This window comes from Onychomys torridus, chromosome 6 (assembly GCF_903995425.1).
Source record: "Onychomys torridus chromosome 6, mOncTor1.1, whole genome shotgun sequence".
In the NCBI taxonomy this organism is placed as follows: Eukaryota; Metazoa; Chordata; class Mammalia; order Rodentia; family Cricetidae; genus Onychomys; species Onychomys torridus.
Genome location: NC_050448.1, coordinates 41835531 through 41858447, shown reverse-complemented (window position 1 = coordinate 41858447; position 22917 = coordinate 41835531).

Genomic DNA, 22917 nt, shown 5'->3' with positions numbered 1-22917 from the left:
CTTCTTCTTCTTCTTCTTCTTCTTCTTCTTCTTCTTCTTCTTCTTCTTCTTCTTCTTCTTCTTTTTGGTTCTTCGAGACAGGATTTCTCTGAGTGGCTTTGCACCTTTCCTGGAACTCACTTGGTAGCCCAGGCTGGCCTTGAACTCACAGAGATCTACCTGTTTGTTCCTGGCCTTGCTGTTTTAACTCTTACATTGCTTTTAATTCTAGCATTCAAATTCATTACAACACAATTAGTTTTTAAATTTTACAACCAAAGAACCCAAATCAAAGATCACATGATCTTCCAAGCTAGCAGCCAAACACATGACATAAACTTGAAATATTCTTATATCTTACAAACTGCATTGTGGTAATTAGTTTATGTCAACTTCATACAAACATAGACATACACAGGAAAAGGCACTTTCAGTTGAGGAATTACCTGTATTGTATTGGCCCATGGGCATGTCTGTGGGGGCATTTTCTTGATTGACAATTAATGTAGGGGGGGCCAGACCACAGTAGGTGATACTCACCCTGGGAAGGTGGGTCTGAGCTGTATCATAACATGTATGCTATGAACGTATGCCTGGAAGCAAGTCAGTAAGTAGTATGATTTTCAAGATGGTTTCTGCTTCTTTTCCTGCCTTTAAGGTCCTGCCTAGAGTTCCTATCCTAACTTCCATCCATGATGAACTGCAAGAAAAACATTTTCTTCTCCCCATTGTCTTTGTTCCGTGTCTTGTCATGGTGTGGTGGTTTGAGACTGGCCCCCATGGGCTCATATATTTGAATGCTGGGTTCCTAGTTTATGGAACTGTTTGAGATTAAGAGGTGTGTATGGTCTTGTTGGGGGATATGTAAGTGGTGGTGGGACTTGAGGTTTCAAAAGCCCATACCATTCCCAGTCTTGTTCCCTCAGCCTTCAGCCCTTGATCAGGATGCAAGCTCACAGCTACTGCTTGAGCACCTTGCCTGCCTGCCTGCTGCCTTGCTTCCCTCCATGATGACCAACCTCTGAACCTGTGAGCAAGCTCCCGATTAAATGCTTTCTTTAAAAGTTGCTTTGGTCATGGTGTTTCTTCACAGCAACAGAACAGTGACTGAGACACATGGTAACAGAGAAACCAGACTAGGACAACATCTATTCAGTTCTAGGATATGATTTGCTTCACATGAAACAAAAACTTGGAGCTGACTTTGACTTTATTTACATTAAAGTACCTCCCAAGGTTTTAAGCGTCTTAGTTTGGGTGACTCAATATTTGTTAACGCTTTTAAAGCTCAGGTTCGTCAGCAGAAAAGAAAGACTGGCGAAAGGCCTTCGGTGCTTGAAGTTGGGGCTCTAGTTTCTTCTACTTGCATTGTCCTGAAGAGGCAGCTATGAAAATAGTATGGCTTTTCTTGTTATTATATTTTCCATAAATACACAGTTTTCTCAGTCCTTCAACTTTGGGATCAAAAAAGAAAAAGGTGTTATTTTAGGCCCAGAAGCAAAGACCTTGAATTTTATGGGCTAAATAAATAAAAATGTGTTGTTCTAAGTACTCTAAATCTACATAGGTCCAATAAATGTTTCCAGTTCCCAGAGTCCATGTTGATTTTTAATAAAAGAAAAACAACAACAAAAAACTTCAAACCTTGTTTTTAATTCAAAAATCCTTTACCCTTATAGCACCCTTAGTGTCAGATTCTGAAAACACAAACTTGCCAAATGTCAACACTCTTTGGCAAGGGGTCAAATTAACATTTTTCTCATGAATATTTGTGCCAGTTTCCTGTTTCTAGCTCTGGCACTAAAAGAAAACATTGCTGTGTTTTTTCCTTTTCCTTCAGACAGATCTAGTTGAGAAGGAACTCAGCTTTGTAACTGTCAGGGGATAGAGATATTACTGGATGGTAAAAGTGGAAAATAGAGAGACTAAGACATTCAAATTTGGCAGGATTTGACATCCCCCTCTACATTAACTCCTCTTGTACAGTGTAACAGATCTTAGAATTTTATCTTATTTTTATTTCATCTAATTTATTGTTCACAGTTCCTGAAGGTAGGAAGCCTCAAATTAAGGCATAGACTGATACAGTGACTGATGAAAGCATATTCTGAACTGTAAAGATGGTCCCTTGTTCCTGTATCCTCATATTGCTGGGGAGATGAATAACCTCAATCAGGACTCCTTTCTAAGGATTCTTTTATAATCAAGAAAGTAGAACCTTCATCACTTAACAAGGTCTCAAAGAACTCAAATATTAACACTTACACATTAACACTAATATTATGCTTCATAGCATGAATTTTAGTAAGGGAGATCAAAATACTAGAGCTATAGAGATTGTACAAAAAAGAATTAATGAAGATTTTCCCAGTTGAAACACAATTTATGAGATTTCATGTTTTCCTTCAGCATTTATGAAACACCTGTTCTGTATAAAGCACTACAGTAAGTAAAAAGATGGCGTGTTAATCAAATTCCTTGCTTATCCTTCCATAGAGCCACCACAGGACCATCTGTGATATAAGGTGATCATTATCATATAAGACATTGATCACATAAGGCATTGACAGTGACCAACCTTCCTTGATTAGAGTAGTCATTCAAATATATTTATGAAAGGCTTCTATTTGACAGGCAATGTGTTAGGTCCTGTGATGCATATCCATGTCTCAGTCATAAGCAACCTGAAGATACAAGCCATATTCTGATTCAGAAATGCAATATTCTCCAAGGGCACTGTTAAATGCTATGTCCCAGTTGGTGTCATGTTTGAGCAGTGACTAGATCATGCTGAATGGATGATTAGAAGATATTGTCTCATTGGCGGAAATTCACCACCATAGACATATCTTTGAATGAATGAAGTATCTTGTTCTCAGATGTTCTTCTCTTATACCATCCACTTCCTTTGTGAGGTGAATAGCTTTTCTTTGCCATGCTCTTTGATATGATCTTTTATTCTTACCACAGCCCTATGATTAGTGTTAATCTTTAATTTATAAAATCAAGAATCACATGGTAAATGGACCTCTGAGCATGTCTATGAGGATTATACTGATTAGGTTAACTGAAATTGTAAGACCTGCTTACTCTTAATGTTTACTTGTCTAAAGGCAGTGGGACCTGAGAGAATGAAGCCTAAATGCAGACTAAAGTCTTATGCGATAGCCAACTTTATTCAGAGCACCAGACAATTTATACTCTGAGGGTTTGGAGAAACAAAACAAAAACAAAAACAAAAACAACAACAACAAAAAAGACATTCCAGGAACAATTCTGTGTTTTGAAGAAACTGAGGTCACAAAACTCTTGTCTTGGTCTCTTAGAGTGTTCTCACAAGCACTCAGAATTCTCACATTACTCCATCCTCAGACCATATTCCAACATCTTGGTAGTATTCCCTCCTCAAGGGATACAGAATCCTATAACAATGGAGAAAATGAGCTTAAAACTACCAGAATAAATTATCCATTTATCTCTTTACTGTAGAAAAGCTTATCATGATACCACAAGCCTAGATAAATTATTTTCCTTTATGTTGTGTTTTGTCATAGTTTAAAAAAAAAAAAAAAAAAAAGACTAGCACTGAAAACATGGGCCCAGGAATGGGGCTGTTGTTGTGATTAATTTTTAGGATATGCTCAGAAGCCTTCTAATCGGCTTGTAGAAAGAGCTTTGATAGGTTTGAAGATACAGTAACATTAATGGTCAATTATGATAGGAGCTTGGGAGAATAATGACACAAATTTAGGTAGTAAAAGCTGCGATGCTTTGGTTTCATATGGAAATAAGTGCTTTATTGGGCATTGAACGAGAGGCTACTTTTGTAACACCAAGACAAAAAAAATGTCCTACATTATGTCCATACTGAGATCTTTGCAAGAAGGTCAGAATGAAAGGTGATGTACTAGCGAACTAACATGGTCAAGGGGAGTTCAGGGTAACACAGCATTCAAGTTATGGCATGGGTATAGCTAACTGCTTTCAGCTAGAGTTATAGCAAATGACAGAGTAGAAATATTTGAAAAACATATAGTCTGGTCCCTAAAGAAATGTATATGATATTTTTCAGCAGTTTGGTGGTTGAAGAAGTTAATCCTATTTTAAAGAATATACTGGGGGTCAATAGGAAAGATGAATAAAAGGTATTTTAGGAATCAACAAAATCCCATAAATCTACCAAGGGCTCAAGGGTAGAAATGTTTAAACTCATTTAAAACACTTTCTATTTAGAGTACAGGGGCACTCAGTGCTCTGTTGCACAGAGCTGCCTAGAAAGTAGTTTCTCCAGCTTGAATTACCAAGATATTTAGAGAAAGCATCATAGCCATGCTTCCTCATGCCTAACTACTGTAGGTCTTGGCATCATCCACATGATGCTGATTTTCCAAGCAGACTGAATTTGAGCATTATAGGACCTTGTAGGCTTTGATTTAAATTTCAAAGGAATTCCTGGAGGCCTGACATGAAATATGTCATAGGGTCATAATCCTTGTAGGCAGTTCCTGAGAGGGTAATTCGTGAAACCATGAGAATGATGCCAAAGATATCAAGGAGAACCTAGAAAACTAGAGACACTAAGAATCTAGAATGTGTGCCGGGGAGAGCTGCAGATAGGAAATCTGAAGCAGTTCAAATGAGCAGTTATACTATGGAGCTTTCCCGTGCATTCGGAGCTCACGTCATCCAACTATGTACCCAGGATGCTGGACGTGAAGACCAAGGATTTAATGTTGGCCTACTGGGTTTCATTCCTGCTTTGGTCCCATCATCTGCTAATATTCTCTATACCTCCCCTTTGGTGTGGAGTGTTTGTCCTGTGCCTCTCCAACATGAAATTTACTTTCTGTTTGTTTTTCTTTTTAGTTTTATTTTTAAAGGGAGTCACAGACTGTGTCTCAGAGATTTAAACTTTGAAGAAATGCTGATACTGAGAGGAATTTTGGAGATTTACTATATGTATTTTGCATTTTGAAATGGAAAAGAGTTTTGGGGATGGGGTTGGAACGTGATAGTTTACATATGAAGTATTTCCCCAGAAGTGTACATTCATTGAGGTCTGGATTGTAAGTAGGGGTGATTTGATTATAAAGGCACTAATTCTATCAATAAATTCGCTGGTGGATGTATGGATGAATGTGCTATTACATGGGATCTGGTTGGAGGAAGTGGGTCACCAGTCTTGCTTTGAATGGTACAATGTTGTCTCTTGCTCTCTGCTTCCCTGCTACCATGATGTAAGCAGTTTTATTCTGTCAGGACATTGTACCATGATGTTTCAGCCTTGTCTGAGGTCCATAAATGACCTGGTTGATCATGGACTGTACCAGCCTAGCTCTCCAGAACGAAGAGGTAATAGTGTAGGGAACAGGGAAATTGAGGAGCTAAGTATGGTCTCTCTACTCTCAAAATTAAATACTTCTATTACTTCTTTTTTTTTTCTTGAAAATTTATTCTTTTATTTTTTCTTTTAACTTTTGTTTTCTTTGTGGATTTCACATCATGTATTCCAATCCCACTTTATCTCCCTGTTCCCTTGAATCCATCTTCTGCCCTTTCATTCTCTCTCCCCCAAAACAAAACAATTTAAAAGAAAAACCAAAGACCAAATCAACCAACTAAACCAAACCAAACCAACCAACCAACCAACCAACCAAACAAACAAACAAACAAACAAAATCTCTTCATGGAAGCTGTCTTGTGGCCTGTTGAGTCACACAGTTTATCCTTTAGTCCATTCATCTTTGCAAGCACTCATTGCCACGAGTCATTGGTCTGGCTTGAGGCCTCTAACCTCTGCTTCATCACCAGCAATGGGCTGTCACTGGAGCTCCTCTTGGATATCCTGTTGTTCCATGCCATGTGGATCCTGCTGTTTGGGATGTGTAGGTTTGTTCCCTCTACTTGCTCCAATAGTTCATAAATGAAGTGGTTGTTGTGGTGGGCAACTCAGAGCTCTGGTTGGCCTGGGTGGTAGCTGGGCAGGTCAGCCCACCAGCTTTCCTTCACCATCAACTAACAAGGCAAGCTCTCCAGTACTGCCTTGGCTAACTCAGTGGCTGCAACAAAGAATGGGGCCAGTTCTGCTCTCTGGTCCTCAGATGCGGCTCACCTACCCTTACACCACCACGGCCAGCTCTACTGTTTTGGCCAGGTGTCATGCAGGGCCCTATCTCCCAATTGCTGTAGGGATCATTCAGGGTAGGGGTCAGCTCTCTTGCTCCCACACCCTTAGGGCTTGCTCACCTGTACCCTGACAACAGGGTCAACTCTAGTGTACTGCCAAGTGCAATGTAGGGATTGATCTGTGTGCTGCATCTGGTGAGGGGCAGGGCTAGTTCTCTCATGCTTGTGACCCCAGGGCCTGCTCTATCACCTGCTGCAGGTGGTAATAGATGAGGGTAGAAGGGCATCTTTTTCTCACCCATGCTACCACATGGCAGACAAGAGGAGTGGTCAGGGTTAGGTTTGCTGCTCGAATGCCCTCAGGGTTGGCACACATATGTCATCAAGCACAGGGTCAACTCTAATGTGCTGCCCAGGTAAGGTGCATGCCTGTGGTGAAGAGTGGGGTGGACTTTACCCAGTGTAGGGGCCAGCTCTCTCCTGAGGGGTGGGGCCAGCTCTCCTTCTACAGTATCCAGTGAGGAGCAGAGCCAGCTATCCCAGGGATAGTGAAGGTCAGGGCTGGCTCAGCATAGCATGGTTCCAGTATCCTCCAACCCTGTGCTAACCTACAGACCATAGACAACATCACAGACTCCAGCTGCAGCAGAACCATGGACCCAGACACAGCCCTCAGCAGCAGTATGGGCGTGGACATCATCATGACCCCAGTGGCAACACAGGCCACCCAGATGAGTATGGCCCTGGAAGCAGCATGGTCCTCAGAGACTGGCATGGTTTCAGGTGACTGAACAAACTCCTGGCATCTGCATGGCCTTTGATGGCATCAGGAGCTACACACATCAACATAAACCTTGGCTGTGGTAAGACCAATGAACCCAGACATGGACCTCAGCAGCACCCCTGGCCTGGATGATACTATGGCTCCAGGTAACAGTGCTGGCTGCTCAAATCAGTTTGGTCTTGGCGGTGACACAGGCCTCGGACACCAACATGGCCACAGGTCATGGACTAGACCCTGAGTATTCATGGACCAGGGACATCAACACAGACCCTGGCTGTGGTAGGACCATAAACCCAGACATGGTCCTAGGCAGCAGCCTAGTCAGGGATGTCACCATGACCAGGTGACAATACAGGCCACTCAGATTGATGTGACCCCATAGCAGGATGGCCTTGGATATGAACATGGCCCCAGATGGTGGCCCAGACTACAGGCCTCAGTGTCAACAGGAGCCACAGACATCAACACAGGACCTCCTTAGCTCTCAGCTGCTTCAGGGCCTCAGACCAAGACCTAGCCCTTGGCAATAGCTCGGGCACAGACATCATCTTGGACTTGGGTAGCTAGCAGGCCATTCATGTCAGCCTGTTGCTCACCATCCTCTTCAGATGCCCATCTTTCCCCAGCCCATGAACCAGTCTGCTTCTATCTCTTTCATTTCCCCACTCTGTACTTACTCCCCATAATGGTGCCTGACTGCCTGATGGCAGGGCTCCTGGTGGAGTCACAGATGGCGTTTGACTGAGTCTTGCCCACCCCAGTCACAAGGCATGGCATGGAGCTGTTGCTTCTCTTGTGAGCCCTGGCTGAGAAACCACAGACAGCACTTGGGATGATGGTTCTTGACCATGGATGAAGCTGTAAAGCTGCAGGAAGCAGTAGGAATTCGCCTAAGGAGCTGCAAATGTGTTTATCAAATAAAAAAAGGGAAAAAGTACAGGTGACTTAGTGACTTTTCTATTGCTGTTACAAAGCACCATGACCAAGACAACTCATAAAAGAAAGTATTCTGTTGGGCTTTTGAGGGTGAATACAGTTTCCAAGCATTAGCCTCTATGATGGCAGAGCAAAAGCATGGGAACAGGGCCAGCTCAAGCAACAGGTCAGAGAGCACATTGGGAATGTCACCAGCCTTTTGAAATCTCAAAGCCTACCCCTCCCCACTGACTCCTCACCTCCTCTAACAAAGCCATACCCACTAATCCTTCCCAAAGAGATCCATCAACTAGGAACCTAGTATTCAAACACATATGCCTATGGAGATCATTCTCATTCAGAGCCCCCACACCAGATTTAGTTAGTAATTCTCTGGCTGAAATCTTCCCAGAATTCTTGTTTAGTGTTAGCCCAACATACCAGCAATGGGTGGTGGATATTCATCTCCAGATTTTTCTGGAATGAAGGCCAGAGGCAAAGGAGGAAGTGGGAGGAAGTTAATTCTTCTCAAGACAGTATCAATTTAGAATCCTTTTCAAATTCTGTATTTAGACATGAAAGGCTTTTGTGTACAGTTGCTACATATGGTATATATATATATATATATATATATATATATATATATATATATATATATATATATCCCAGTTTTATAAAAATTCTCATTGTAAATGTAGCAATACATTTACATTCCAGGGTCCAGACTAGTGATCTGCTTTTGAATTTTGAGAAAATGGCCTTGTCAGTAATAGTTAGTAAATCTAAAAACCTTAAGGTTTGTGTAGCCCACTTTTGCTGTTTAGAAGTGGAATGTAGAGTTCTTCTGGTTATATAGTACAGGCCACTTCTGACTAAGTGGCACATCATTAATTCATTGGAATGCACAGACATATCAAAATTCTGTATCAGAGGACAATTTTTCATGACTCATTGAATTTTTTTCATGTAAAATCAGAATATCTTAAAATACAAGTTTATTTTTTAAAATTTCTAAGTGAATCCTGGTGGTTACTAGACATTTTACGTTCTTTTTCTTTGTCTTCAGAAAGAATGACAAAACCCGTCCTTAAGATGCCCCTGCCCAATTCTTCTCCTCCTTGACCAGTAAGCTAGGTTTCTTCAAGTAATGTCAAGAGCCTTTGTAACATGAATATCAAAGAGTCTTATTAATAAAATCAAACCCGAGGCCAGTTATTGGGGTGACTGCTGGAAGATCAGAGAGATAGAACAAGCCACAGCTACCTCACCTCGCCAGTTCCTCAGCTGGTCTTATTTCCTCAGACTGCAAGCTTCTGAGTCCTCATCCAAACGAATCACAGCTGAACTGTGCTGCTCCAAAGCCTGAATGCTAAACCAGCCAAATGTTTCTAGTTTCTGGTCTTCATGCCTTATATAATCTTTCTCTTTCTGCCCCCACACCCTGGGATTAAAGGTGTGTGTCACCATGCCTACCTGTTTCCAATGTGGCCTTGAACTCACAGAGATCCACCTGGCTCTGCCTCCCCAGTGCTGGGATTAAAGGCATGTGCTACCACTGTCTATCCTCATGTTTAATATTGTGGCTGTCCTGTTCTCTGACCCCAGATAAGTTTATTTCGAGGAACACACTATATTTTGGGGAACACAATTCCACCACATTTCCCCTGTTTTTGTTTAAAATTTAAAAAAGGTTATAACTAATACAAGAAAAACTATCTAATAAGTATATATAATATATACAGTCAAGAATTACATTAACAATGTCTAGTCCATTAACATTTGACAAATTCAGATTTAAAACTCCATTATATATATTAACAATGTCTAGTCCAGTAACATTTGATAAACTCAGGCAAAAAAAATTTTCATTACTTATCCTATTTAAAACAAGTAGTTCCTTTTTAAAAGTAGATTCAAAAATTGATCTTTTTTCTTATCATATTCATATTCTCTCTTTTTTCTTTTCATAAAAGTTTCAATAATCTACCTTTTTTCACTTTTATATCTTTCCCTTTCTCTTTTTAGTGTAGATTCAATGATCTACCCATTTATCCTACTATTTATCTTTTTTCTCAGGGTAGATTCAGTAATCTACCTCATATCTGTATTCTCCTTATTCTTTTTTAAATAAAAACTCTACTTTTGGGTTAATTGTCAAGTCCTGTATCATTTGTCCAGCCGCTGAATAATGAGAAAGTGCAGGGCTTGTTTCAAGTCCTTGTTCAAGTAGGCTGTCAGGCTGGATCATCTCAGCTAGCCATCTCAAATTGTCCGAAGTAGTTTGTAGTCCAAAGTCGATTTTTCTGTGGTGTTAATCAGCTTAATGGCTTTGTCATAGTCCATGTGGAATCATTGTGGGATCTTGTCATCTTTTTTAAAATTTCAAAGTCACTTTTAGGTATGGTCATGGTTCTCTGAAGACATTTTTTTTTCACCCTGCTCTGTAGTTTGGAGCAATCATAGTCTGATAAATGTCTGTCACTTGGAACCATGAATGTTTTTCCCTAGAAGACAATATCTTCACAGCAATTTCTCCCCACCATTTGTTTTGCTAAACTTTTCCAAACTGACCTTTGCTGAGGTTCTCTTGTAACATGATGGTCCTGGCAATTCTTCTCTGAACAAGCAGCAGTAAACCCGTTGTCCCAGGTAGCAGCATCACTGCAGTCAACAACACAATGAGAAGCAGACTGCAACACGGAGCAGCAGCTGCTGCCTCCATAGTCTCACAGCCGCAGCTTCTCCTTAGTAAGCCTCCTAGGCCAGCCTTAAACTCGGGATCCTCCTGCCTCTGCCTCCCAAGTGCTGGGATTAAAGGCGTGTGCTACCAATGCCTATCCTCATGTTTAATATTGTGGCCCTCATGTTTAATATTGTGGCCATCCTGTTCTCTGACACCAGATAAGTTTATTTTGGGGAACACACAATATTTTAGGGAACACAATACCACCACAAGCCTTACATTTATATGAAAATTATTTTTCAGTGTGTGTTCTAGAACTCTCTGAAGAGATATATGATTTTTCCAGACTGGCATCCTAAAATACTTATGGTACTTGACACTATGTTATGAATTCAACAATATTTCTAGCTTTTTCTAGATTCAGAGAATTTTAAACTATTGCTTTTTAAAAACACCTGGCACTCTCTTTCTCTACTAAACACCTTTAAGTAGCATAAAGCTCTGACACATTTAGGATGACTGTAAGTAATACCAGCTTTGTGGTGATAAATATTGTTCAGTTGCACTTGGGAGAAATGTTAATAATAGTAATGAAGAGCTACTCTTCCTTATCTGTATTTTTTAATAGATTTAAATTTACAGGAAAAATAAGAAAGCATCATAAAAATTGCTCATAAATAAGTTGCTCTTTTTTATCATTCTCAACAATCAATGAACCCATATTTTCATAATATAATTACCCACAGTTCATAGTTAGGTTAGACTTTGTTCAAGTGTTGCACATTTATAGCTTTAAAGAAGTGTGTGATGGCACAAAGCTACCAGTATAGAACCACACAGGATATTTTCTTTGCCATGTAACTTCTCTGTTCTTCTCCTATTCTCTCTCTTGATGAATCCCATGGTGAACAGGAAAACTAATGCATACAGCTTTTCTGGATTGCTGTCTTCTAGTCTGTTTGCTATATGCTTAAGTTTCCTTCATTTCTTTTCATTGTGTTATAAACATTTCCTTCATGGGAATAAATACTATTCCAACATCTGAAAGTACTAAAGCTTATTAATCTGTTTAAGAACAGAAGACTATCTTAGTTACTGGAACTTTTGACAACTATGACTAAAGCTGCTATGAACAAATATGAACATCCATGAGTGGACATAAAATGTCAAGTCTTTTGGGCAAACACCAAGGCATTCAATAGTTAGTTCCTGTGATAGGAATGTGTTTAGCTTTGTTCAAACCACCAAACATTTGCTTTTCAACCAGCATGATAGAGAACTTTGTGGGCCAGCTTCCCTGTTTCAGTGTGCCAATGTTTCGGATTGCAGTCATCCTAATGAGAGTGTGATGCTATTTCGTTATTGCTTTAATTTGGAATTCCCCAATAGCATTTGGTGCAGAAAATTTTTAAAATATATTCATTTGCAGTCTGTATCTCTTTTTAGGGAGGCCTCTCATATTTTATAAGCAAATGGTAAGGCTTCTTATTGTTGGTTTGCAAGAATTCTTTGTATGTCTTGGATGACATGCAAAGATGCAAATATTTTCTCCAAGTCTATGGCTCATCTCCTAATTCTTTAATTTTGTCCTCCACAGAGCATAAGTTTTAATTTTTAAAGAAGTTCAGTTTATTAATAATTTCTTGAATAGAAGGTGCTTTTAGCATTATATTTAAAAAAAATACTGTTTTTGACAAGACATAACTATGACCAGATGTTTTGCCCTGGTCTTCTTGTCTAAGAAAGGCCGATTTTACTTCCAAGGAGGTACTTCCAAATGTCCTCATCAACTTAGAGTTCTACTTTGCATATGAGTCTTTAATGTAAATTTAAAAACTCAAGTTGACTTCATTTTGTGTCACTGTCATGTTCTGAATATTGTCAGCAAGAGGAATATCTTGCCTGTAGTTATACTGTAATTTATGGACTGAAAAGCTGAGGAAGAAATTAATTTTTTTATATAAATATTCAGATTTTTCCCTTTGATGGGTATGTAGTGTCCTTTATTCTTTTGTTTAGTTTTAATTTGAAGTCTGTGTTGTTAGATATGAAAATGGCTACAGTAGCTTGCATCTTAGGTTCATTTGTTTGGGATATCTTTTCCCAACCCTTTACTCTGAGGTAGTATCTGCCCTAGGTAAGGAGGCATGTGGCTTTTTAATACAACAGAAAGATGGATCATGTTTTCCCATCCATTCTGCTAGTCTGTTTCATTTTGTTATGGAATTGAGACCATTGATATTGAGAGATATCAATGACCAATGATTGCTGATCCCTGTTATTTTGTTGTTGTTGGTATTGGTGGTGGTATATATGTGTACTTTTCGTCTTTTGATTTTGCTGGTGTGAGATTATTTATTCCTAGTGTTTTCTTGGGTATAGTTAACCTCCTTGGATTGGCATTTTCCTCCTAGAAACTTCTGTAGAGCTAGATTTGTGGGTAGATATTTTTAAATTTGACTTTATCATAGTATTTTTTGTTTCCTCCATCTATATACATTTTCATATCTAACAATAGAGGCTTAAAGTCAAAATTAAAAGAAGAGATAGGAAAGGACACTACATACCCACCAAAAGATATATATATATATATATATATATATATATATATATATATATATATCCCAATCACAATGCCATCCAAGTTTGTAAAAGAATCACTGCTGCAGTTCAGGTCACATATTCACCCTCACATACTATTAATAAATCTTCTATACCCCACTGTCATCAACAGTCAGATCATCCAGGCCAAAATTAAATAGAGGAATACTGGGCCTAACAGATGTTATAAACCAAATGGACCTAATGTATTTACAGAACATTCACCAAAAGAAAAAAGAATGCATTTTCTTCTCTGCATCTCCTAGAACTTCCTCCAAAATTGACTACATACTTGGACACAAAACACATTTCAACAGACAGAAGAAAATTGAAATAATGCCCTGTATCCTATCAGACAACCATGGATTAAAGCAGGATATCAACAACAGAAGGCTTACAAACTCATGGAAACTGAACAACTCTCTACTGAATGAAAATTAGGTCAAGGCAGAAATGGAGAATTTGAATACTTTATAGAATTCCATGAAAATGAACACACAACATATGCAAACATATTACATCATGGAATGTAATGAAAGTGGTGCTAAGGGAAAAGCTCATAATGATACATGTTTACATAAAAAAAACTGGAGAGAATTCACACTAGCAACTTAACAGCACACCTGAAAGCTCTAGAACAAAAAAAAGAAACCATACCAAAGAGGAGTAGATGGCAAGGAATAATCAAACTTGGAGGTGAAACCCATGAACTAGAAACAAAGAGATAAATACAAAGAATAAAAAAAAAAACAGAGTTGATTCTTTGAAAAAAATTAGTTGGATAGAGAATCCCTTATCTAACCTAACTAAAAGAGCAGAGAATATCTATATTAACAAAATCAGAAAAAAAGAGGAAATAACAACAGACACTGATGAAATACTTAGAATCATAAAGGTATACTTTAAAAACCTTCACTACACCTTTAATAATTTCTTGGTAGTTACCACTTATGTAACTTATATCAGTATCATTTAAACAATTTTAATTAACAAAATAGTGAAATGGAAGCAGTCATTAAAAGTCTCCCAGCCAAAAAGGGACCATAGCTGAATGGTTTTATTGCAGAGTTCTACCAGACTTTCAAAGAAAAGTTAACACCAATAGTCCTCTATTCTACAAAATAAAAACATAAGGAATAGTATGCAGTTCACTTTATGAGGCCACAGTTACCCTGGCACCATAGAAAGACCTTAAAAAGAAACAGAATTATATACCAACTTCTATTATGAACATAAACATAAAACTACTCAATAAAATACATGCAAACTGAATCCAAGAATACTTCAAAAAGATCACTCAGCATGATCGAGTTGGCATTATCCCAGAGGTGTAGGGATGTTTCAGCATACAAAAATCAATAATTATAATCTACTACATAAACAATTTGATAGAAAAAAAACACATGATCATCTCATTCGATATAGAAAAGACCCTTGACAAAACCCAACACCCTTTCATGATGGAAGAATTGGAGAGATTAGGAATACAAGAGACACTCCTAAACATTAAAAGGCAGTTTACAGTAAGGCTATAGACAATATCAAATTTAATGGAGAGAAACTCAAAGCAATTCCACTAAAATCAGAAACATGACAAAACTGTCCATTGTCTCCATATTTATTCAATATAGCACTTCAAGTATTAGCTAAAGCAATAAGACAACTCAAGGAGATCAAAGGAATACAAATTAGAAATGAAGAAGTCAAAGTATTGCTACTGTAGATGATATCATAGTATGCAAAAATGACCCTAAAATTTCTGCCAGAGAATTCTTACAGCTGGTAAACACCTTTAGTAAATTGACTGGATACAAAATTACCTTAAAAAAAAAAAAGTGGTAGTCTTTCTATATACAATGATAAACAGGCTGAGAAAGAAAGAAATCAGGGAAACAACATCCTTTACAATAGTCTCAAATAATATAAAATATCTTGGGGTAACTCTAACCAAGCAAATGAAAGACTTGTATGTAAAAACTTCAAGTCTTTGAAAAAAGTAAATGAAGATATTATTAGCAGAAGATGGAAAGATCTCCTGTTCTTGTGGATCAGTAGGATTAACATAGTAGAAACGGCCATCCTACCAAAAACAATTTACAGATTCAGTGCAATCCCCATCAAAATTACAACACAATTCTTCACAGACCTTGAAAGAACAATTATCAATTTCATATGGAAAAAAATCCAGGCTAGGCAAAACAATCTTGAACAATAAAAGAGCTTCTGGAGGGCTCACCTCTCATATTTTAAGTTGTACTACAGAGCTATAGAACAAAAGCCACATAGTATTGGTCACAAAAGCAGAAATGATGTTCAATGGAATCAAATCGAAGACCTGGACATAAATCCATACACCTATGGACACCCGATTTTTGATAAAGGAACCAGAAATATATGCTGGAAAAAAAGACAGCATCTTCAAAAAATGGTGCTGGTCAAAGTGGATATGTGCATGGAGAAGAATGCAAATAGATCTACATTCATCACCCTGAACAAAACTCAAGCCCAAGTGGATCAAAGACCTCAACATAAAACCAGACACAATGAATTTGATAGAAGCAAAAGTGGGTAATAGCCTTGAACTCACTGGCACAGAGTAAGACTTCCTGAACAGAATAGCAATAGTGCAGGCCCTAGGATCATTAATCAATAAATGGCACCTCATGAAACTCATAAAAGCTTCTGGAAACACAAAGGACACTGGCAATCAAACAAAGCTGCAACCTACAGAATGAGGAAAGATTTTCATCAACTCCACATCTGACAGAGGGCTAATATCCAAAATATATAAAATACTCAAGAAACTAGACATCAACAAATCAAATAATTCAATTTAAAATGTGGTACTGATCTAAACAGAGAATTCTCAACAGAAAAATGTCAAATGGACAAGAAACACTTAAAGAAATGTTCACCATCCTTAGCCATCAGGGAAATTCAAATCAAAATGATTCTGAGAGCCCATCTTATACCTCTTAGAATGGATAAGATCAATAACACCAATGACAGCTCATACTAGTGACGATGCAGAATAAGAGGAACACTGATCCATTGGTGGTAGGAGTCCACACTTTTACTGTGGAAATCAGTATAGTGCTTCCTCAGAGAGCTGGGAATCAATCTGCATCAAGTTCTATCTACACCACTTTGAGATATATACCCAAAGGATCTTCCATCCTACCACAGGATACTTGCTCAACCATACTCATTTCATTGCTGCTCTATTCATAATAGCTAGAAACTGGAAACAACCTAGACATCCCTCAAGAGAAGAATGGACAAATGAAAATGTGGTACATTTATACAATAAAACATTACGGATTTGTTTAAAAAATTACATCATGAAATTTGCAGGGAAATGGATGGAAATAGAAAAAAATCATCATGAGTGAGGTAACCCAAACCCAGAAAAGTAAATATGGTAAATACTCACTTATATGTGCCATAGCACTATAACATGGATTTTTATTTTGTAGGGATCAAGTCCAGAAACTTGTACATGCTAGACAAGTGTTCTGACACTGCGCTACATCACCAGACCTTAGATATGTGCACTGATCTTGACCTAGTGTCTTAGTTAGAGTTACTATTGCTGTGATTAAACACCATGACTAAAGCAACTCACAGAGGAAAGGCCTTATTTCCCTTACAGTTCCATAAAAACAGTTCATTATCAAAAGCAGTGAGGGCAGGAACCTGGAGTCAAGAGTTGATGCAGAAGCTATGAAAGGGTGCTGCTTACTGCTTTTCTCTCTGTGGTTTGGCCAGCCTGCTTTCCTACAGAACCCAAAGCCACCAGCCCAGGGATAGTACTGCCCAGAATGAATTAGGCCCTCCCCCATTGATCACTAATTAAGAACATGCCTCACAGCCAGATCTTATGGAGGCATTTTCTCAACTAAGGCTCCTCACTGATGACTCTAGCTTTTGTCAAGTTAACATCAAACTAGCCAGCATACCTAGGTATTGGTGTATGATATGAGTGTTTATGTGTGTGTGTGTGTATGTGTGCACATGTATATGCTTGTATGCACAGGGTTGCCTAATAAAATATATTTCTTACTGTGGATTATAAACAAAATAATATGAGCACCAATAAACGTGGCAGAGCAGTCATCAACATTCAGTTTACTGGAGTATTTATTGACAAGGTGTTTAGCTTGTATAAATTTTGCTGTGAGTGTAATTAAAAAAACATGATATTATTCCAACTTTCTTATAAAAATTGTAGAGCATGTAGTTTCTTTAAGTTTAATCATTTTCTAATGTCCTACAAGGTTAGCCAGACAACCTTACTACCTTGTGAAAAACTTGCTACCTAGGTTTGTTTTCTGGTTATTAATCTTTTCCTTTATTTCCTTCAAATAGACAATATGGCCTCCATTTAGAGTCTTTGAAGAATATTATCTTAAACAACATTCTAGTTTCTATGCTATTTGATTAAAATATTTTTATCTTTCTAAAACAGCAATGTTTATTGGGTAAACTTAAGAAAATAAAGAGATAAGAGATGCATAAAGAAAGGAGGAAAGAAAAGTCATTGCTACTGATTCATACACAGTTGCTGATGTTTGGGTTAGCTAGAAACCACCTCTAAAAGGTCACAGAAAAATTTTCTTTTTGGGATACTGAAAAGGATCATCCCCCCAAAAATCTTTTCTAGTTAAAGTTTAAACAAAATATAATCAAATGGATACAAATTTTGGTAATTCAAACTTAATGATTTTCACTTCTGAGTTTTAAGCGTAAAAGAGTAGAGATTTACGTACTAGTTCACTTGTTATTAAAGGTTATTTATAAGAGTTGGCGTAGCAACTCATCTCAGCAGCTTTTATTCACAAGGCCAGTTCTCAGAGTATCAAAATAACGCTCTGAATTCTAACAACATGACATCCACAAGAGTGAAACCTGACTAAGAAGGAATGAGAAACAATTCCTGAAAATAAAAACATGTGAAAAATGTTACATGATGTCCTTGAAATAAAACCCAGAATGCATCTGTAACCCTAGTTCAAGTTCCTATGGTGTGTTTTTCTCTATCCTTACCAACCATCTTTCTAAATAAATTAATAATAAAGCTTACAAGGATAACAAGTACTTTGTTGAAATGTTGGTATCCTTTTATTCCTCGACTTGAACATTATGGACAGTGAATCTAAGGTTAAAGACATTGAAGTTCATGGCCTGGTATACATTTCCCATCCTTGCATTTTTTTTTTCCACATTTGGGGTCCAGACTCAGAGCTCCCATCAACAGCTTTGCCGGAGGCTGAGAACTAAAAGGTTGCAGTGATGGAGTACAGATTTCCTCTGCTGGGAATAGGTAAAGAAGAAGAAAGCTATCTTTTCTTACAGAAAGCAAAAAAGGGCTGTCTAGAAGTTGGAATAAAAATAAAACTTTTCCAGTTATCTGTATTGTGGGAACTTAGGCACGATAAAGTTAGTGATTTTACAGGGTTTTCTTCAATTGTCTCTTTAGAAATAGTGTCATTTCCAAACAATATCATCCTCTGGTCCCTGTGATCTTTTCTAAAATGTCTTTTCTTATCAAGGGTCATAAAAACTTGTGATGGATACAACAAAATACCCAGTATTTAAGAAAGTAAGGTTTCTTGTTGGGCTGTCCCAAGAGAAAAATGTGCAAACTTCATCAAATACACCTCTTAGAGAATGGAACAAGACCATACAAAGAAAAAGTGAATAATTTCATATTTCTCTAAGACAGTTCTATAAAACACGTAGCAGAGATAATTTCTAGTTGCTTTTCTACCAAAACTAATAGGTGCTGGCAATAAAAGCCGAAGAATAGGTCATGTTGGCTAACTGTAAATGTCAGGTCCTGGTGTTCCATGGGCTTTGCAGAGACACTGCATTTCCCCTGGGCCTGTCCATAGCTCCTAAAGTCCATTCCTAACAGTCTCTTCCCAGGGAAAGGTGGAACTCAGGAGCTGTGGAATCCTTTCTGTCTCTTTGAAGCAGTTGCTGTTGTGGGCAGTATGTCTAGGTATATGAGCTGTGTTGCTGCTTTAAACCCTACAATTCCACTCTGAGGTCAGTGCTACTACTTACCTAAAGCTGATGAGAAAAGAGGACAGGGATGTGGCATGATTCCGTGAGCTACGGTCAGGTCACTAGGCTTCTTGTTGGATTTGGGGTTCAGATGGGGTCCAGATCTAGGGCTAGTTAAGCTAGTTTACTGGGGAATAAAGACATTCTTGAAATGTTTTCTTGGAAGGCCAATATTAACAATGACTCACTAAGTGGTGAAGGTGAAGAGGACGCCTAGTCTCTATGAGAGCAAAACCAAAAATGTTAACTGTGGAGGTACTGAGACACGGATGTGATGGTGTGTTACACATGCCAGAGAGAACCCAAAGAGATGGCTTGTCTCTTAGGAAGACAAGCAAGGGGTGTTGTGCTTGAAACAGAGAAGGAAACTAAAAACTCAAATGTTGGGTCTGCTGATTCAAAAGAACGTTTTGGAACTTTTTACCTTAAAAAGCAGTGTTTCAAACTTTTAGTAACGCAGACTCAAATTATGATTCTACTGAAGTCATGGGAAATAAATACACAACATGAGTTTTCTTGGTTTATTGTTCAGGCGTCATACAGTTTACAATCTCAAACAGCTGAGACAGAAAGGGCTTAGAAAAAAATCACTTAGCCAGTTGTTTCTTATGAATTACTTCTCTTTAAAATTCAGACAAAGTGCACTGAAACAAACCTTACATCTGTGTAGAATGTGACAGCCCAAAGAGTAATCCCTGGATGCTTCAAGATGTGGTGGTACCCAATGGAGAAGAAACAGTTGTTTGGTAAGTTAAGTTGGTCCAGAAAGGAGAGAGAGGATACAAATGCCTATGTGAGCTTTAGTTTTAGAAACAGGTGAACTCATAGATATAAACAGGAGTCCCATGGGACTTCAAAGTTTATCAGGGTGAAGGGACTGAGGATCTAAAGTTCTGATGAGGACAGAACCCAGAAAGGGAGGAGCCAGAATCTGAGGAGTAGGGTGTGGTTGTTTGAATAAGATAGCCCACAAAGTCTCAGAATCTGATAAGATCAGAAGGATTAGGTTGTGTGGCCTTGTTGGAGAAAATGTGTCACTGGGCTTTGTGTCACTGGCTGGAGAAAGTGTGTCACTGGCTTTGAGGTTTCAAATGCACATGCCAGGCCCAGACTGACTCTGACGCTCCCTCGCCCTCTCCCTCTCCCTCTCCCTCTCCCTCTCCCTCTCCCTCTCCCTCTCCCTCTCCCTCTCCCTCCCCCCCCCCCCCTCTCTCTCTCTCTGTCTCTCTCTCTCTGCCCTGCAGGTTGTAGCTCTCAACTGCTTCTCCAGCACCATGCCTGCCATGCTCCCTGTCATCGTGATGACGGACTAAGCTTCTGAAACTGTAAGCGAGCCTTGAATTAAATACTCTCTCTTATAGGAGTTGCCTTGGTCATGACGTCTCTTGACAGCAACAGAACAGAGACTAAGGCAAGGGGAAAGATGCCAGTAAAGAAGGGCCAGCAGAATCCCAAGCATAGTGCAAAATCATGAGGACCCACCAGACCCCAACAGAATGTAGGGTTGGTAAGAGCAAAGGCAGCAGAAGAGAGTAGTAGACCAGTTTGACCTGAGCAGCTCTCAGGAGTGCAGGGAAAAGAAGAGTTAATGAAAAAGCAGGTACCAGAAGAACGAGTGTCCTTCAGATCTGATTTTATTTTAGAGGAGGTTGTAGAGAAGGATCAGAGAGTAAAGAGGTCTTAACAGGCTTGTTATGACCCTGAAAAGTTAATCCAGTTAAATAGATTTTGGGTTTTGCTTACAAAGATGTTGTCACATTCCTCGAAAGATGAGAGACTGGCTATTAAAAAGGCTATATGAGTCCAGGATAATTTTGGCATTGGACCTGTAACATTTTAACTCTTCACTTTTATCATTGGAGTTTTATATTTAATATTAAAGTGAAGGCTTTAATATGATCTAATTCCAAATAGAAGAGGCTAACTGTAGGGCCCCCCAAGATGCTGATCTAAGGTTGGAGTCCAGGTGGACAGTGATGCCTGAAGGACCCATTGTTGTCTTCACCTGTGGTCTTCTCAGGTCTATGATTAGTCCTTTTCCTCACTAAGGAACAACACAGCGAGGTGTTAAATAGCTTGTAAATACACAGGACTTAAGGGACACAGAAGTAGGTAGTCACAATTTACTAGAGACAGTTCTTTGATTATTCGTCTAGAGGACTGAAGATCATAGGCATGATGAAACTGCATGTAATGGACCAAAGTTAGACTTCAGTTTTTGATTGGTAAAATCAGATCTCTGGTCACTATGTAACACAGCCAATGAGAAAACTCAGAAAGAGTATTTGGGGAAATCTAATCACAGGTTGTAAATATCAAATAGGAGTCCTTGCCCTGGAGGAGATGGGAATGGGGGTGGATTGGGGAGGGGTGGAGAGGAGGGAGGACAGGGGAATCCATGGCTGACATGTAAAATTAAATTAAATTATAAAATTTTAAAAATAATAAAGAGGAAAAAAAGAAAAACTTTGAAACAAAATCTTAGTTTCTACAAGCCAGTTTTTATAAATTCTACTAAGACCTCATAAATGTTAGTAAAAACAGACCAATTTTAAGAAAACTCTGTTGTAAACAGAGAATCAGACTCCAGTTTTATGTGGATAAGACAGAATTTTAACTTTAAGGGTTACAAACAATTAAGTGAGAACTGAACAACAGTCATTCTTTATAAATTTTTATATAACAAAAATATTTTCTGTAAAAATATTTTTCTTTCTTTAACTTATTAATCAAGTATACACATTTTATATCCTTTAAAATTAGTAATGTAATTGTTTATAGGATTCATATTTAAAATGAAAATTTAATGAATCTTATTTGAAACACAAGAGAACATGAATGCTATATTCTAGATACTTAATAATCTTGAGTATAAGCAGAACAGGGAGATCATTTTCAATATACTGACAAAGAGAACTGTATATACAGTTTTAAAAACTTAAATCACTACTGGGCAGTGGCACACAACTTTAATCCCAGCACTCAGGAAGTAGAGGCAAGCAGATCTCTGAATTCCAGGTCAGCCTGGTCTACAGAACAAGTTCTAGGACAGCCAAGGCTACAGAGAGATCCTGTCTCTAAAAAACAAAACAAAATTAAATCACTGTATGATATTTATTTATACATACTCATTTATATGCACCCATACACATGCACACATCTTAAAATCAAGTGCATAAGAACTCTGTAGTTGTAACAGTGGCCACAGGTCTTATAATACCTAAAGACAACTTGCATACATGTAGCACAATATATTCATGAACACACATGACAAACACCTATAGTACGTCAAAGGATGCTGTAAAACTTCAATATTTGGGCAAAAAATATTTATTATCTGTGAGCCTTTGACAAGAGTTTCACAGTATAAAGGAGCTGCTCTTGGAGTCAGTTTGGTCTATGTAACCCTTTTCCCTGCTGGAAAAATATGTTATTGTTTGTAGCTTGGGTGAAAACTGCATTGCAAGACAACAGGGGAAGCCAGGGGGTGGCTGGAAAAGGAAGAGATTTAGCTGAAGGCATCCATGGGCAAGAGAAGCACTTTAGAAGTCGGCAGACTGAACATAAATTAGCTAGCTTCTCTCTCTCTCCCTCTCTCCCTCTCTCTCTTTCTCTTACTTTCTTTCTTTCTTTCATTAATGTAACTCAGCAAGTCAGCAATTAGGGAAGTCCCCAGCATGCTCACCAGGAAAATTGGGTGTTGCAGGACAGAAGAAGGGTGTTATAGGACTTACAAGTTTCCCTTTGGCCCTGAGATTGG